This window comes from Geotrypetes seraphini, chromosome 3 (genome assembly GCF_902459505.1).
Source record: "Geotrypetes seraphini chromosome 3, aGeoSer1.1, whole genome shotgun sequence".
NCBI classification, from domain to species: domain Eukaryota; kingdom Metazoa; phylum Chordata; class Amphibia; order Gymnophiona; family Dermophiidae; genus Geotrypetes; species Geotrypetes seraphini.
In genome coordinates, this window is record NC_047086.1 from 201,647,240 (window position 1) to 201,661,648 (window position 14,409).

General features: G+C 37.9%; 1 protein-coding gene and 1 pseudogene across 6 annotated transcripts in view; one reads left to right on the forward strand and one right to left on the reverse strand.

Moving 5' to 3' along the window:
• SENP1 (SUMO specific peptidase 1) overlaps window positions 1–14,409 on the reverse strand; it is a 311,959-nt gene that overhangs the window by 248,603 nt on the left and 48,947 nt on the right. The window lies entirely within an intron of this gene.
• LOC117356668 lies at window positions 8,971–9,830 on the forward strand (annotated as a pseudogene).

The window sequence follows — 14,409 nt, forward strand, 5'->3', positions numbered from 1 at the left end:
TGGAGTGGCGTCTCTTGTTTCCTTTAAATTTATCTCATGTTCTCAGTATCAAAATGCCTAGAAATTATAAAGAAAACAGAATATTGATTGATACATGGAAAACATTGCATTACATTAGTAATTTAACACCTATTCCAATAAATAAATCAACAAATCAATCTTTATGGATAAACTCCAAGATTGAAATTGGTGGATTTCAAATCCTATGGAAGCATTGGATTATTGCAGGTATATGAACTCTAACAAATGGTAAACTGCTTGATTTTTCACAGTTGCAACATAGATTTGGTCTTAATAAATCACAAAGTTTTAAATGGTTGCAATTGAAGCAGGCTATTCAGGTGGGGTTCCCTGAATGGAAAAATCTTAATAATCAGTATACTCTGGAGTTCCTATGCTTTCAGGCGGACTTTCTGGGACATCAGGCCGCACAGTGGTATAAATTAATATCTGGATATAAGAATAAAAAACCAAAGACTGGTCTTAGAGACATTTGGAGCATTGAGATCAAGCATCAAATTTCTGCATCTCAATGGCCACGAATTTGGTCTTGGAGAATGAAATGTAGTGTCTGCATCTATGAGACAAACCTGGTTCTTTTTGTTACATAGAGCTTTTTGGACCCCAGTTCATTTACAGAAGTTAGATAGCTCTAAGTCTAATAGATGCTGGCATTGTAATCTGGAAGCGGGGACATTAGATCATTTAATTTTTTACTGTCCTTATTATGACCTTTTGGAAATCAATTTGGTCTCAAATAAATTGTCTATTAGAAAACCATGTAGCATTGTCATATGATACCATTCTGTTTGGTATGTCTATGAGAACAAAATGTCAAATTTCATCATATAATAACAAACTTTTATTGATTATGTCACCATGCAACATATTACCAATAATTGGAAAAATTATACTAATCTTAGTTATTCATTCTGGTGGAATTCATTATGTCACATTTATAAGATGGAAAGAGTAATTGCTTTGCAAAAAGGGAATTATAATAACTTTATAAAGATCTGGGGGCCAATGGCAAATTATTGTAATGAATAGACATCATTTTCCATTGATAGTATATTTATATATAGGGGGAGGGGTTGGTAGGAAATTTTATCAAATAATTAAGATTACAATATATACATGATATGTTTGTTTAAAATAATTGAGGAAGGGTGGGTGGGAAGGGAATAAACTCTATTTATTTATGTTGATAATAGAAAGAATTTTAAGTGCTGTGTAAAAGCTTTCAATGTTGTAATCTTGTGCACTTGTTATAAAAGTTTTAAAATGAATAATTAAAATAAATAAATAAATAAATAAAGGATTGCACATCATCCATTTTCCACTTCCACCCCCCCCCAAATAAAAAGGTTCAAGAAGGATTCATCTTTATCTATGCCGAGGGATTCAGGTGTGATGCATCAGACCTAAGCCAAGAAACTTTGACATTAATCTCTCAAAGCATGGTGCTGAGAAAGCATCCAAGTCAGTGTCCTCAAAGCTCATCCTTCAGGATATTGGAGGGGGCACCAATTACCAAGGATTAGAGACCCAGCCACCAATATACCTCAAATGTGTCTGAGAATTGCAAGACCATACCTTTGTCGATGACAATGCTTAACCCTTTCAGGACCATAAGGATCGTAGGCCAATTTTTGTGGTTTTGACGACATTTTTATGGTAAAAGGGCTTGCAGATAACAAAAAATTGATTTTTTTTGTGAAATATCATTATTTTTATTTAAAAAAAATCACACTTCTGGCTTATGGACAGTGTGGCAAGTGAATCTTCTCGTCAATCTAGCAACGACGCTAATGAATGAATGTCGGAACCAGTTTGTTTACATAAAGGCAGTATCATATGGAATCCGTACATATCAAATTTAGAACTGTAGACTATCCCAATCAAAATTTATAGGATTTTAAAGTTATGGGACAAATATGTCCCTTGGTCCTGAAAGGGTTAAGCAGCCATTATGGGCCTATTCTAGAAGGATATGCAGTTGCAGAGGATTTGCATTAAAGATAGTTTTCACAGCAACCTGTGAACTACTATCTGTCTGTTAGAGGAGGGAAGAAGACATTCTCTTTCTGAGAGGAGAAAAGTAGAAGACATAACTTTAGGTAACTATACATTATTTTGCTCTGGGGAGAAAAGCTTTGGGGAGCAAAGCTCAATTGTAGGTTCCCTTCTAAAGACAGTTTAGATCTTAAAAATAAACTTTTAATAAAATCCTAAGGCTCTCTATACTTGTCTAATATATTCCTAGTAGCTCAATAAGGTTAATTAAATAGCTCAATAACAAGATGCAGAGTAGTCCAGCAGCAAGAGGGTTGCTATCCAGTCTTTTGCATTGAGTGTCACATGTATGACTTTCTCCCGGTGGCAAGAAGTTATATGTTTGTGCTTGCTGCAAAGAGCTCCTAGCTCTCAGAGAACAAGTACATTTCCTTGAGGCTAGAGTAGCAGACTTGGAGATGCTGAGGGAGACAGAGAAGTACATAGAGGAAACCTACAGGGATGTTGTAGAGAAGTCTCACCTGCAGTCTGGTAGCCCCTGTTCTGCCTTGGAGGAGAGGTCTCCTAGAAGGAGAGCATCACCCTAGTGATGTAGGAAATAATCCTGTAGCTAGGATCCTCCCACTAGGGGATGCAATATCCTTTCGCACCGAGGATGTGTCTCCAGGGACTTCTGCCCAGGTGGGAAAAGTTAGGACAGTGGTTGTAGTTGGTGATTTGATTATTAGGCATGTAGATAGCTGGGTAGCTGGGTGGCTGGTGGGCGTGAGGATCACCTGTTCACTTGCCTGCCTTGTGCAAGAGTGGCAGACCTCATGAGTCATGTAGTTAGGATTTTAGATAGTGCTGGGGAGGAACCAGCTGTCCTGGTACATGTAGATACCAATGACATAGGAAAATGTAGGAAGGAGGTTCTGGAAGCTAAATTTAGGCTCTTAGGTAGAAAGATGAAATCCAGATCCTCCAGGGTTGCATTTTCAGAAATGCTTCCAGTTCCACATGCAGGACCCAAGAGGCAGGTAGAGCTCCAAAGACTCAATGTGTGGTTGAGACAATGGTGCAGGGATGAGGAATTTAGATTTGTTAGGAACTGGGCAACCTTTTAGGTAACAGGGAGCTTGTTCTGAAAGGACGGACTCCACTTTAACCGGGATGGAACCAGGCTGCTGGCACTACCGTTTAAAAAGGAGATAGAGCAGCTTTTAAACTGAGATTTGGGGGAAAGACAACATTCGCCCAGGAGCAGATGGTGCGGTGTGAGGTATCCTTGGAGGATACTATTGAAACAGGATATTTAGGGAGTCCCGGTAGAGAGGTTCCAATAATGGTGAAAGAAAGCCAGGAGGGTTTAAGAAGAAGGCAGAGTAAAAGACTCAAATTTTCCCTGTCTTCTCAGCAGACTGTTGCATGGAAAAACCACAATTTGAAGTGTCTGTATACAAATGCTTGAAGCCTAAAAAATAAAATAGGAGAATTACGAGTATATAGCATTGAATGATGAGATAGAAATAATAGGCATCTCGGAGACATGGTAGAAGGAGGACAATCAATGGGACACTGTGTTACCTGGGTACAAATTATATCGCAAGGATAGAGTAGATCAAATTCATGGTGGGGGTTGCAATATATATTAATGAGGGAATTGAATCAAATAAAATAAACATTCTGCATGACATAGATATTAGTGTGGAATCTTTATGGACAGAAATTCCATGTGTGAAGGGAAGGAATATAAAAAGTAGGGTTATACTACTGTCCCCCGGGACAAAATGAGCAGACAGACGAAGAAATGTTTTCAGAGATTAGGAAAGATAGAGAAATGGGCAACACTATAATAATGGGCGATTTCAATTACTCAAAATATCTAAGGAAAGGACATATACTGTATAATCACTAAGTTTCTCAAACTATGTCCTATCAGGAACCACAGGGGACCCCCCCAAGGTCCACCCACTGCACTATACTCACACACACTGTGTACACACCCACTCAGTCAAAAGAAAAAAAAGGAGAAAACGCCTCAGTTCAGCTTCATATGGCAAAAAACTCCACTTATAAGACCAAAGCAGGTAAAGTCACAAATACACGTGTGGCAACTTATCAGCAATGAGAAAAACACTGTAGCAGCCCTCAAGGGAACCACCCCAAAATTATTAGCATGTCAAATTTCAAAGTTCAAGTGTGTGAGCAGTACATTCTCAAAGTCTCAAACAATGTCAATAGTGAGCAGAAAAAAAATTAGAAAACTTAGCTGCAGACGGGAAAATCTCAGCTGCAGACGGGAAAATCTCTGTTTTGATATGCTGTGTCAGGGGAAAAGGTCATCCTACATCATCAACAAAAGTTGAGGCCCACCATGTACTGGAACTGCAACACATTCAAACACACGGACAAACTCTGGCATAGAGAATTTCTGCAGCAAACATCTTCAAAAAGAAGCTCAAGTTCCTTCCACAACGGCCACACACCAATCTTGGATCAGCCTCAACCAAAGAACGCCGCCCATTCAATCCAGGCATTCAACCTAGCTGGGTGGAAGGCACGCAGAGTGTAGATCCAAATCTGTTCTCTCTGACACAGTTGACACCTCCAATCACCGTGTCTAGCTGAATACGGGAGATGTTCAATCACCACACAGCGCAGGGACCCGAATTGATGTTTAGCCTCCAGGTAGTGCACTGTTCCAATTATGGGTGGATTTAAAGATCTTCATCAGAAAATTTCAGCTGCGATTATATTTTGCTCAATCTGAAGGTTTCTTTGAAGACCGCTCAGTTGTTAGGTCCTTAGTGGAATGCAAGACATATTGCTGGAGTAAACTGTGTTGGGGCCCTAGGAAAACAGTGATCATAACGTGTTCAAATTTGAGCCGATACTGGGAGTAACATCGCAAAAGAAATCTGCTGTGGGGGTGCTTAATTTTTGAAAGGGTGACTATGGGGGGGGCATGGCTTGGAGGCGCAGCTCGATGGTCAGATGAAAGTGAAGCTCCGCAGTGATAGGCTTAATGAAAGAGAAAATAAGCTATAAAAATTAGTTTTTCCAGTTATATTTATGAGCTCTGATCATATTATGGCATCGGGTAAACAGATGAAACGTGATATTGCTGGCAATGTTCCCTCTAAGCTGTGCGCTTGTGTGCGTGCACACAACTTGCCGAACCCGTGCACCCAAATTAGCGCACGCAAAAAATAAATTTTTGCCTATAATGATTTTCACTGCTAAAATGAAATGTTGCAAAGACCAGCTGTTCCGATTTCCCATTAATCACATTTATTGAAGCGCTATAATATAAATTTTAAATCATTCACGTGATTCTGTAATCTTTGGCAGTTGAACTAGACACGTCACATGCCTCATAGGGCCATAGCCTATGGCCCATAGGATATGAAACACTTCCGATTATTTGACTTCCTGAAGTTCCGCCATATTGTTTATTTCGTGGAATCGTAGTGTGCAGCGTGGTACTGCGGTTGTATAACTGTATTCGTTTATTAAATTGCAACCAGATATAACTCTTAAAATGTCTAAATCGCGAATGGTGAAAAGTGTAAAACGCAAGAGAGCTGCAATAGCTTTTAGGTCTGAATGGCTTGAAGAAATTGTTGAAATGGAGACACCGGAATCTCGAAATACAATGCATGTTCGACTGTGTGAAATATTTATCTATGACGAAGACGATGGAGTTGTGTGTTATTGTCAAGATGCCAAAGCAACTGGAAAATTCTCTACTGGAAAAATATGGGATGATGTTTGGAAACTGGACTTTCTGAAACGCCATCTATCAAGTAAATCTCATACCAACACTATTAGGAAACTCAGAAGTAAAAATCCAAATTTAAGAGGGGGAATGGTTAACATGTTGCTTGAAAGCCCAACCAAAAAAGAAAACAGGCAAATTAGTAATGAACGGAAGCATTCCAGTCCTGATGAAATTAAGGTTCTTGTCGACAGTGTTGTGCTGGCCATTAAGATGAATATCTCAATGTTCTCTGTTCAAGATATCAATGAGCACATGGCGAAGTATGTTAGTATACCTGATAGCTGGAGAAGCAAAAACTATGCGTTTGAATTTCTTGGATGAATCAATGGCATCGTGCAAGATGATCGTATGGCAGACATTAAATTAGCAACAGACATTAAATTAGCAACAGACATTTCTGTCAACAAGTACTTAATACTCTACTTTAAGTATCGGCCAGTCAATTTAAATGAGTATAGGACATCATTTGGTGGGATACTACAGTTGGAAGCATGTGGTGCTATATCAATAGTAACAGCAATTAGGGAATTCTATAGGAAACATGAACTTGACCTGAATAAAATGGTTATGTTCACCTCTGATGGTGCCTCTGTTATGTTGGGCAAAATAGATGGTGTTGCAGCACAGCTGAGAAAAGACATTCCACATTTAGTGCAGCAACACTGTGTTGCACATCGGGAAGATTTGGGACTTTCTGATTCATTGAAAGGAGTAGAAACTGTAATGAGAACTGTGTACACGGTGTTCTGTCGGTCTTCTACTAAACAATGCAAATTTCAAGAAATAGCAGATGCATCTGAATGTGAATCAATTGCTTTCAAACCTCTGAATGAAATGCGCTGGTTATCTAGATACTTTGCACTTAGAGCAATTATTTGAAATTATGATCCCCTGTTAAAATATTTTTAAGAAAACAAAGATAATGATCCTATTGCAAAGTACTGCTATAAGAAGCTGAACAGTGAACAATTTCATATTACACTTGAAGTTTTGAATGCTATCTTATCAGAACTGGCTTCCTTAACCATGGCATTTCAAAAACGTGGTTTGACACCATTGGAAGCTTATCATCTTGCACAGGGTAAATTGAACAAACTTTGAATGCAATACTTAGGCGACAAGATTAAGTGGAGTGATAAAGTCAACAGTCTTCTTGACAACAGGATGAGATCTGGAGAAAAAGTTTCAGTGGATACTAATTCCATATTAACCTTCATCAACATCCTATGTTTGCATCTGGGTGAAAGATTTCTTGAAAATGGAAGTTGAGGAATGGTCTGCTTTTGACTGTACAGCAATATTACAATGTGACTGACTGGAAATGGACATATCAGATCTCTTTGTTTAAAGTATAAACAATTTCTTCTGGAGGAAAGTGTTATTATTCAGCAATACAATGACTTTAAATTCCTTGTTGCAGAAAAAATCAAAAGCAATCTGATAAACAGCTTTCCAGATATGACAAAACTTGCATTTCAGAATGATCAATTTGCAGATTTAGCAAAATTCATGGACATTGGTGCCACATCCTTAACATCTAGTTCAGATCGTGAGCGTGGTTTTAGTCTAATGAACTATTTGAAGACTAAACAAAGGAATCGTTTACATTTAGAGCATTTGGAAATGCTGATGCGTGTTAAGAGTCACCTTCTAGATGGAGGCTCAACAGATCTTGACAGAATTTATTTGGACTGGATAAATATGAAAGATCGCAGGGAAAAGCCTTGAAAACTAAATTGCTGTTATTTTCTAAATTTTAAGTATAAAGTACAATGATACCTTATTTATAGGTAGCGCTCAATGAAACATTTCAATGAAACATAATTTATGTTTATTGAAATGAGACTTTATGTTACATAAAGTGTAACTAACAAAAGTGTAAGTAAAATTACATTTGTTAATTCAGACTAAACTCAAAGACCTGCCCATAAATGCCCATAACTGAACTCCGGGCCCTCTGGCAATGATTTTTATAGCACACACAAATTTAGTTTTTCTTTAAAATGCGCACAGATTCAATTTTTTGCACACACAGCCTATGAAAAATTAGAGGGAACATTGATTGCTGGTACGGTGTCAGGTAGTGCAAAAAGATCTAAGCCAGAGCTGGCAACTCCCTCGAAAGTGCCACTGCCAAAAGAGGATAGCAGTGACATTTTATCAGAGCTTAGACAAATCAAAGAAATAGTTTCCGACAATTCACAAAAGCTTCAAGAGGTTAAAGATGATGTCGCAAACCTCACAAAACGTGTGGAGCTTATTGTCAAATTGGATCAGCTGGAGAAAATGACTGAGGCGAATGAGACTGAGATACGGCAATACAAGGTGGATAGGAAAAAAATGGATACTTTGTCAAAAGACCTGGAGGACTACATTAATAGAGAAAAAAGGAATAATTTAAGAATAATCGGGTTACTGGAGGGAGTTGAAAAAACACGACCCGATTTCCTTCTTAGAAAACTTTCTCCCGAAGATCCTGCCTCTTATAATGAGATTTCCACTAGAATTTGAAAGGATCACAGGATCCCTGCACAGAGAACAAATAAACAACTGGGTCCATTGATTTTTAAATTACTGAGACATCAACAAGTTATGGAAGTTGTCCAGCTAGCAAAAGAAAACAAAAATTTAAAGTGTCAGGATTCAAAAATTTATATTGTGCCTGATTTTGCTAAGGCCACTGCACATAAATGGAAAAAATTATTGGAGATGCACTCGAAGTTGAGAAATCTCGGTGCTAAACATGGTCTGATGTACCCTGCCATAATGAGAGTTACATATTTCAATAAGACATTGAACTTTGAGGATCCTGAAAAGTTACAGGAATTTTTGGATAACTGTGAGCACCGATGTCTTTATGAAAGGATATAATGTTAAATTTAATATTGTGGATGTTGTTCCGGATGAAAGGTTTTGAATGTTAATTACTTCCATTACTTTTAGTTTATTTTATTCCTCTATGTTTTTAAAAAAAAATTTACATTCTCCATATGAAACAAGATCGTTCGACGGATGGAATCTTTTTTTGAATAAACTGTTTAAACTGTCATTGACGCAAGGTAGAAGATGATGATATTCTCTTTAGAATGCTTCAATTAGACTGCTCAGGCTTTATGCAAATAAGGTTAGTCAATGCCGTTTTTTTTGTTTGTTTGTTTTTTTTTTACAGTCAAACCCTTTTAAAGCTATAAATGAAGTAAGCGGGCATGAGCTTAACAGAATATAGAGCTGGATTGCGGTGCTATTTCTTGCTGCTGATGAATACAGGAAGTCTGAAAGAAGCGTCGTTTTAATTCTGTAAGAGAAACACAGAAACAAAATGGAACAGCAGACAGAGAACTAATGCAAACAGCTGCAATAAATATTCTCACTCCTTTGAGAAATTATAAAGAAGGAGAATATAAAACCATTTTTAAAGAATACAAATTGCTTCAGAATAAGAGTCTGAATTTAGATGCAGTGAAAACTAGATCAAAGAAAGCTTGAGCTGTAGAAGCCAAAGCAGCATCTGATCAGGAATTAAGAATTCAGAGTAAATTTGACCGTCAGGCAGAGCTTAACAGACTTCTTTTAGAAGGATTCAATAGTACGCATGCACATCATCTACGTTGACTGAATGACTTTGTAGAAGCTCAGAAGACATATTATGCACAGTGTTACCAGTATATGATGGATCTCTAGAAACAGCTTGGAAGCTTTCCTTCTAACTTCCTGTCAAACAATTATCAGTCTCTGTCTTCCATGCAAAATGTTTCAACACCCCTCTGTCTCCGTGTCTACTCCGTATCCTGCTGCGGGCAGTTCAGTAGCTACTTCAGACTTCTTGGAACTGAAAGCTCCCAGTGGAAGAAGGAAGGCCAGAGTTATCTAGGACTATGATGCTGCAAACAGCAGCGAGTTATCGCTTCTAACAGATGAGGGGATAACAGTGTACAGTGTCTTTGGAATGGATTCAGCTTGGCTGATGAGAGAAAGGGGAATTCAGAAAGGCAAAGTGCATATTACATATTTAGAGTTGCTAGATGTGTTTCAAATTGCTCCGTATAAATGATGTATACGGTGTAAACAAATTGACAACTAAAAGAGTTTATGAGAACCTAGGTTTTGGGGTTTTTTTTTCCAAATCTTTATTCATTTTTACATCTCATAACAAGTATACAATAATATAACAATTGACTTATACAGATCACTTGAAAATCTTTCCTATTATCATCATAAATATGTAAATTTAAATCCCTCCCCCACCCATCCATAATATAATGGAAGCATATCATACATATATTATATTCAAAGATACTGAAACATCCAATAATATAACTATACAACCCCCCCTTCCATTCTTAAATCATATTTTTAAGGGGAAAAAAAAGGTGTCTAATCATCACAATATGCTGTCAATGGCCCCCCAATTTTTTTAAAAATTATTATAGTTCCATTTTTGTATGGCAATTATTCTTTCCATTTTATACACATGGCACAGCAAATTCCACCAGAAGGTGTAATTAAGTTTGGTGTAATCTTTCCAATTGCTGGTGATATGCTGAATGGCAACTCCTGTCATTATTAATAAGTTTGTTATTATTTGCTGAAATTTGACTTTTTAATCTCATAGATGTTCCAATTAAAACTGTGTCGTACGAAAGAGCTACATGGTTTTCTAATAAACAATTAATTTGAGACCAAATTGTTTTCCAAAAGGCCATAACGCAGGGACAAAAAAATAGTAAATGGTCAAGAGTCCCTGCTTCTAGATTACAGTACCAACATCTATTAGACTTAGAGCTATCTAACTTTTGTAATCTAACTGGGGTCCAAAATGCTCTATGTAACAAAAAGAACCAAGTTGTCTCATAGATGCAGACACTGTACATCTCATTCTCCAAGATCAAATTCGTGGCCATTGAGATGCAGAAATTTGATGCTTAATCTCAATGCTCCAAATGTCTCCAAGACCAGTCTTTGGTTTTTTATTCACATATCCAAATATCAATTTATACCACTGTGCGGCTTGGTGCCCCAAAAAATCCACCTGAAAGCACAAGAATTCCAGACTATACTGATTATTAAGAATTTTCCATTCAGGGAACCCTTCCTGAATAGCCTGCTTCAGCTGCAACCATTTAAAGCTTTGTGACTTGTTTAGACCATATTTATGTTGCAACTGTGAAAAATCAAACAGTTTACCATTGGAAATAATATCATTTAAAGTTCATATGCCTGCAATAATCCAGTGTTTCCAGACGATTTTATAACCGCCGATTTTAATCTTGGAGTCTTAGCCAAATGGATTGATTTAATGATTTATGTATTGGATTAGGCGATAAATTGCTAACATAACGTAATGTTTTCCATGTGTCAATCAATATTCTATTCTCTTTATATTTTCTAGGCATTTTTATACTGAGAAGATGAGATAAATGTAAAGGAAACATGAGTCGCCATTCCAAGTACAGCCAATCCGGGATGTTTTCCATGAGCTCTGGGAGGACCCAATACATACCCTGACGTAAAATGTAGACTTGATGATACCTATAAAAGTTTGGAAAATTTACCCCACCCTCCACAATTGATTTTTGTAAAGATACTAAAGCAATTCTAGGCATTTTACCCCGCCAAACAAATTTTGTAAGAATACCATTTAACTTTTTATAAAAGGACCACTGGTTATCATACTCATTTGATAGCAAACCACAGGCAATATATCATTTTAATAGTTTGTACTCTCCCCCACCTAGAAAGATGTAAAGGATTCCATTGCTCGCACATTTCTGAAACTTTTTTTAATAAAAGTTTTTCATTTTCCTTCACTGTGTCCTCTAATGTGTTTTTAATGTTAATACCTAAATATTTTAACCCATCTTCTTTCCACACAAATGAGAATGAATCGAATAATCCTTTAGCACAATGTATATTAAGCGGAAGAATTTCTGACTTACTTCAATTTATTTTATATCCTGAAAACTTTCCAAATTTCTCTATCAATTCAAGCAAGCATGGAATGGTAGTTTCTGGATTCCTCAAATAAAGCAGTATATCATCTGCATAAACAGAGATTTTATATTCCCACTCTGCACGAGGAATACCCTGAATTCCCTTTGCTTGATGAATGGCTAATAACAAGGGTTCTAAAACAACATCAAAAAGCAAAGGAGATAAGGGACAACGTTGTCTAATCCCCCTCTGCACATTAAAACGCTCTGATAAATTGTTATTAATGTATAATCTTGCACCAGGGGAGCTATACAACGTCTGAATCATTTGAATAAATCCTGAACCTATACCAAACCATTCTAATGCCTGATACATGAAAGTCCATTCAACTCGATCAAAAGCTTTCTCCGAATCCAAAGAAATTAAGAAGGCTGGATCATTCATGTTTTTTTGTTAAATTTAGAGTATGAAAAGCCAATCTAGTATTATTAGAAGAATGTCTCTTAGCAACAAATCCTGTTTGGTGCATATCAATAATAAAAGAGATAGCCTTAGCCAATCGCAAAGCCAGTATCTTAGCAAAAAGTTTTCCATCAACATTGATTAACGAGATAGGCCTGTAGTTTGAAACCTAAGTAGGATCTTTGTTTGGCTTTGGCAAAACAATTGTTAATGATTCTGCCATAGTACCTGTAATACAACCTTTAGACAGTTGAAACTGATATAAATTTAATAAATAGGGTAAAAGGGTACTTTGAAATGATTTATAAAACTCTACTGTAAAACCATCACCACCTAACTCTAAGAGACCTCAATGTTGTTTCTACTTCTTTTAGTGATATAGGCTCTTCTAAACCTCTTTTTATATGATCAGGAACCTTGGGTCCAGTGATTAGATTCAAAAACTCTAAACCATCTTTTTCCTTATCTTCATAAGGCTTAGAAGAATACAGGTCTTTATAAAAATTTAGAAATTGTTTTAAAATATTTTCAATTTTAGTATGAGTTTCTCCAATTTCATCCTTTATTGCAATAATTTTTGTTCTTTTTTTTCTTTGCTTTAAGATAATTTGCCAGTAATCTTTCCGCTTTATTTGAGTTTCCATAATACTGAGCTTGCTGAGAAAACAAATCTTTCCTTACTAATTTAGAAGATAACTCATTATATTTACCTTTTGCTTTTAATAAAGTCTGTAAAGTATTTTGTTCCCATCTAATAACTAATTTATTTTCCAATTGTTTAATTTCTTTTTCCAATTCATAAAATTGTTTTTTAAGTTGTTTTCTAATATATGCCGAACATGAAATAATATTACTTCTCATGGTAGCCTTAAAAGAATCCCATAACGTTTCTATGTAGATATCTTCAAGGAAATTTGAATCCGCAATCAAAGTATTATCAAATCTCCAAACCAACCTACCATAATTTTGTTCATCAGACTGTAACCCAATCCATATACCAGCATGATCAGACAAAATTATAGGATCTATTATGGCTTTTGTTTCTTTCTGAACTATTTGATTTGAAACAAAAATATAATCTATTCTTGAAAAAGACTTGTGGACCTGTGAACAAAAGGAAAATTCCCGATCATTAAAATGAAGTACAGTGGTACCTTGGATTACGAGCATAATCCGTTCCAGGAGCATGCTTGTAATCCAAAATGCTCGTTTATCAAAGTGAGTTTCCCCCATAGGAAATAATGGAAACTCGCTTTGATGCGTTCCCCCCCCTCCGAGAACCGGCATTGCTCCCCTCAAAGCCCCCCCCCGCGATCAGGCACCCCCCCTGCGATCCGGCACCCCCCTGCCTCGAACCGGCACCCCCCGCCATGATCCAACCTCCCCGACACGATTTGGCACCCCCCGCCATGATCCGACCCCCCCCGACACAATTGGGCACCCCCCGCCACGATCCGACCCCCCCCCCCGACACAATTGGGCACCCCCTGCCGCTTCCTACCCTCATCTGGGCACTCTTGAAAATCGGCCTTCTCCTCTGCTGGACCTTGAGCATCTGAGCATGCTCAAGGCTTCAAGTTCACGTTCACGTTCAGAACGTGAACTCGCAGGCCTTGAGCATGCTCAGATGCTCAAGGCCCAGCAGAGGAGAAGGTCGATTTTCAAGAGTGCCCAGATGAGTGTAAGAAGCGGCAGGGGGTGCCCAATTGTGTCGGGGGGAGGGTCGGATCGTGGCGGAGGGGGTGCCCAATCGTGTCGGGGGGGGGGGGGTCGGATTGTGGAGGGGGGGTGCCCAATCGTGTCGGGGGGGTCGGATCGTGGCGGGAGGGAGTGCCGGTTTGAGGCAGGGGGGGTGCCGGATCGCAGGGGGGTGCTCGTAAATCGAGCCATGCTTGGTTTCCGAGGCACCGATTTTGCAAATGTTTTGCTCGTCTTGCAAAACACTCGCAAACCGGTGCACTCGTAAACCGAGGTACCACTGTATATGCTGTCAGCATAGCTATCATTCAGCATTTTCAGTTGGCATTACTAATATCAGCGAAGGCCTATGGGAAATTATATCAATCTGACTCTGGCATGTGAATGCAGATAGACTCTGAGGGCAGGGAGACTGTTTTAAGTAGCCCTGATTGAATCATGATTAGCTAAAAGGTGTTAAGGTGTTAATGTTTGATTAAGAGGGTGCTTAGGACAATGGGTCCAGGTGCACAGATAACTAAAGTTAATCAGAAACTATT